The sequence below is a fragment of the Aplysia californica genome, unplaced genomic scaffold, assembly GCF_000002075.1.
Source record: "Aplysia californica isolate F4 #8 unplaced genomic scaffold, AplCal3.0 scaffold00025, whole genome shotgun sequence".
NCBI lineage: Eukaryota > Metazoa > Mollusca > Gastropoda > Aplysiida > Aplysiidae > Aplysia > Aplysia californica.
This window is the reverse complement of record NW_004797295.1, coordinates 1,299,003-1,304,036: the sequence shown is the minus strand read 5'-3', so window position 1 is coordinate 1,304,036 and position 5,034 is coordinate 1,299,003.

The window sequence follows — 5,034 nt, the reverse complement described above, 5'->3', positions numbered from 1 at the left end:
AGGCAAACAAAGACATCAACCCTGCAGGTAACAAAAAGAACTACTTTCCATGAGCATTTATTAAAACGCTTGCCGTAGCAAACACGTAGTTAAATGGTCGGTGAATGACATCTGCAGTATAGCGTTTCTGTAACAAATACGTTTTATAAAGTTATTTTTTAATGTAGCGGAGAAAGCACATAGTTCACGATTTCATCATTTTGCATTAGTAAACAGCAACTAGTCTAACCATTTCGTCTCGAACTATTTAGAACGCAGATTCCAAATCCCGGTCACGATCTTAGAGGAGGTATCGTCCACTTACGTACATTAATACCTGAACGACCTTGATCAATAACGATTAGGGGGCTCTATAGAAACATTGAGCTAACGTAATCACAGAGCCACTACTGTGCACCTAGCCAACTTAATTAAAAAGGAATCAACAATACCACACACTTTTGATTTCGGAAGACTTTCTTCCGAGGAACCTCAGTCAGAGCCCAGGGGATGTTATAAAGTCGTGATCTCACGAAAAGGGAGCACAAATCTCCCCGCTGGTGCCATGGTGCCATCCGTACGCCAAAGCTCTTTGTCGCATATAAAAAAGGGGAGGGGGGTTGAGAGTTTTTTGCTAAAGTAATTTTTTGTACGTACCTGTTTCGCTTCGGCCTGTCGACCCGAGGTCCGTTCTAATGAAATATCAATAATAATTGTTTAATAGACCCCCCTCTCCATGTCCAAAACTCTCATCTTTAAAAAAATAAAATAAAACGGCTATTCGAACCCACGTGGACGTAAATCCGAAACAAACGAACAAAAAATGTAACGGTTCTTTCAAGAGGTACAACACTGGCAGGTTTTGGGTGGGGAAGGAGAGGGTGGTCTTCCTCCGAAGGAACTATAAAACCTGAGTATCGATTTTACGACACACCCCTAAGGTATTGATTGTTCAGCGCCCGAAATGTTCCCAAGCACGAATGCTCTAAAGTACAAGACACGCCATAAATCAGTTAGACCTTGAACTATTAGGGAAAAAGAAAGGTTAACAAGAGAACTAGAGCTAATTACAACAACAGCTTCGAACATGCAAATAGCGCGGTGGTTTCCGGAAGGGACTGCATGTGTGGTCCTCTCAACAAATTATATGTACGTGTACTTGTAAGCTGTGGTCTATACTTCAGTCAGTTGTTGTTGATTAGAGTTTTCTGGTTGTTTGTTGTTTGTTTCTTGTTGTTTTTGTTGTTGTTTTTTTGGGGGGGTAGTGTTTCTGGGGCGTGCTCACCCCCCCCCCCCCCCCCTTTTTTTTAAAGGGGGGGGGGTATTGGTTATTGTTGTTGTTGCCGTTATTGTTCCTGAGGTTCTGTGTTTTTGGCTTTCTTTTCTTCTTGGGGGACGGAGGACAGTCCATTTCTTTCTTTTTTAGTAATCTTGTTTTGTTGTTATATGTTGGTTTGAGTGTGTGTGGGAGCGCTGTTTATCCGTTCAGGATTGAGTTTGGTTTGAGGTTTTTTTTTTTGTTTTTGGTTTTTATTGCATTTTTTATTATTATTTTAGGGGGGGGGGGTTTGGGGGGGGGGGTGTCTTTTGTTTTCGGGGGCGAGAGAAGGGTGGGGGTTCGTAGAAAACCAACACCACAGATAGTAAATCATTTCGAAGGAGGCAGTAATTCCTCTCTGTTTCCAGACAGGACACAAAGGCGAAAAAGAAACAACAACAACAAATAATTATTCCAAGAAAAGTTTATAAAAAGACGCACCCTATTCGGCGTTGAATCCACACTATTGTGTCCTGGCCTAGTTTATAGCCAACAGTATCACAACCGTCCGCTGAGTCTTTCGTGGTGCCAAGAAAATAAGACGACATAAAAACAAAATCATGAGAAATCTTTCTCTTTTCTTTACTTTTTAATGCAGAGCGAGAAGCCCAAAAAACACAGTCAATATTTTTCACCAGTCGTGGGATACTTTCTGCCCATTACATTATATCCCCGGCATGTAGAAAAGAGGCTAGTAAGGAGTTTTGTGGGTTTTTTTACCTTAAAAAATGTACAGCAAAGCCTTTGGAAGGAGGTTGGCATAGTATCTTTCTACACAGGCTCCAAACGCTTTTTAACAGTGCGATTTGCTCTAATAGGGCCAGAAGGAAGAGAAACGGAAAGAAAGGGGGGGGGAAACACCTTGGGAGTCCGAGGATAACGAAAAAAGAGGTATCTGACCGGAAGTAGCGAACGCCTGGCTCGTCAGGATTTTGGCAAGGGCACAAATGACGTCCATTGAACGTGAGAGAAGACAAAGGAGATGAAGGGATCTCTTAAAAAACGCCCATATGAAAAACAAACCGTTTCAGCATCTGCAGCCCAAAAAAGTGGCATTGTGATGAAAAGCAACGTGCGGGGCGAGCGAAGTAAATGTACTTACATACAAATCGCTGGCCAAACAGGAAAGTTCATTTCGTACTCTGAACGGCCAATTTTAAGATGATCCTACTGCGACACAGAATTCACGCCTGTTCGTCCATGTAGATAAAGATGCCATAAACCTATTTCGTGTAGTTGTACTGAGCCTTGATCCGTATCCAGATCTTCTGTCGTCCTCACCACTCGCCCTTTCGTTCTTTCTATCTCACTCAATATCACTGCCCGTCTGTCTATCTCTCTGATCTTCTCTGTTTGCTTTTTATTTTCATTTATCTCCATCCTCTAGAGTCTTCTTGTGTGCTTATTTTGGTGCAGTTAGTCCGCCTATCTAAGAAAACATTTGGTTAGTATTCATCTGTAGGGTACAATTTTGCCTTTTTTCGTAATGTAATCTTGCGATCTACATATTTTGCTGCAAGCCATTTCTTTCTTTTTTTTTTAACAAGTTACGATACAGAAATTCGGAACTGGGTCACGAAATCAGTTCAAACTTAATACCAAGTCCCGTTTTACAAGATCCATCGATCGGACAAAGTTGCGTGCATAGCTCTCTAAGTTGCGTGAGTAGCTCACTCCTTAACCCCCCATAATAACCGTCTAATGACTGATGTTCTGGCGTTAATCAATACCTACATTCCCTGGCGTCTCGGAGAGTATGTCGGCGTGATGAACGAAGACTAGACACGGATACATTCCGTTCCGCCGTGTTCCCGAATGCGTAACACACAGCGTCTGAACAACATAAATCAAGACATGAGAAGCTGTTCAAGACTTAACTGGAGCGTCAAGCAAAACACAATGCCAAGCATAATAAACACTATCTTTTAGGGGCTAAGCAACACAAAAGGGACGCCCGTTACGTCTATCCCAAATTGAACCGCGGTGCAATTTCAGACAGATCTGAAAAGCACAACTCACCAGATATCTTACCTAGGCCCACTTTCTGAGCAGATTCCTTGCTTGCAATGTGTGCACATGATAACATGGAAGTTGCATGAGCTTTGATTTCCCAAGGCTATATTTGTTCGGGTTTGTGCGAGCTGATATACCGACATTTGAAAATTATTCAATCCTCGATGTCTCGTGAGGTACTCAAACCTCTAAACTATGATCATGCACAACTTGAAATGTTTTTAGTGAGGAACCGAAACCTTACCCGCGATAATTATGTATTGGATTTCTGCCACGTCAAAATCTCAGTGAGGCGCTACGAGTCGAGATCTAAAAGCAAAAGTTACTCTAAAAAACCCATTAATTGGCTCCGTGTAAACTGTTCTGCCTCCCTTGTACTTAAACAAGGTGTTCTCTACCTAGTGTTGCCGTTGTTGATGTTACTCTCCTCCTCCTTCTTCTTGCTATCGATCTAAAAGTTCTTAAGTGCTTTCCCCCTTCGGCCCAGTGGTACAGAGTGCTATCTACAGGTGCGACAGAACTATGAGTAGGCCGGTACAAAGCATTGTCTGTGTCGTGCTGCGGTCGGAAAAGATAGATCTGTTTGCCTCAGGGCGGACAGGCGTCAAACAAGTGATGTTCGACAATCTCCTTAGGGCGCACACATCTGACATGTGGCACCCTCATTTTCTCACTGATGAAAGTGGATGCACTAACAATGACTAGGATGAAAGTTATCAAAGTACACAAAGGTGAATTTACCGGCAATAAAAAAGTTAGTCAAAACGGCTAAAGGGTAAAGGACACTGCAAAGTGAACAGAAGCGAAGCGCTACCTCAACTGCGAATGTATCTCTGAAAATGCGTTCCGATGAATGATGGGCATGATCTCGACAAACCACAGAAAGCATTGAATTACCAGTGTGCCAAAAAGAAGAAAGAAAATATAAACTGATCCATCTTTTAAATTTAATAGGTGACAACAGCATCATTTCTCTGCACACAGTACTGCCCTCGGAAAAGACAAATAGGACCTCACATAGAAACAAGTGAGAGCACAAAAAAAGAGCTACCCACTGACAAGAGATCTTCAACAATCGACTTCACCAAATAGGAATTCGCCGGTTATCTTTAGAAGGAATGTCCACGGATTTCTTCGTCTTTGAAGAAGGGGAGACGCTATTCACGTGCCAAAGAGAAAAGTGATCCTGGTGTTATACACTTCAATGTTGCAACGTAACGAAAACAAACATCCGTCAGCTGCGCACTAACAGTCGAACATCAAATGAAAGAGACTTGGATAAGAAGAGAAAGAGATTTTGATAAGAGGTGAAAGATGACTCTTTACTTAAATATAATAATAAGATTCCAGTTTAAATTTTTTAATTTCTTTCAGATAGGGGAAGGAATTCCTTATGCAAATAAATGTGTCAAAAATTTTATTCAGAACATGGGGCAATTTTCGCTTAGTACTTAGAGCTGAAGAAAAACAAACTGGCAAATGGACGGTAAAAGTACGACTGAAGACAGATTGATATGACGTAACAAGCCCGGCTTTTGTGGGGCTTCGTCACAGCTAGAAGAAAACAAGTATCAGACTCTATCATAAAGGAATATAGCGGGATCGGGGGCGACAGCAAAAGCCTCCACGTTCTTCCACCGCACAAACAAGAACAAAGGACGCAGAGAGTACTTGGAAGAAAAGCGGGGGTTTAGGAAAATGGAGCTGTGGTTCGATCGGGGGGG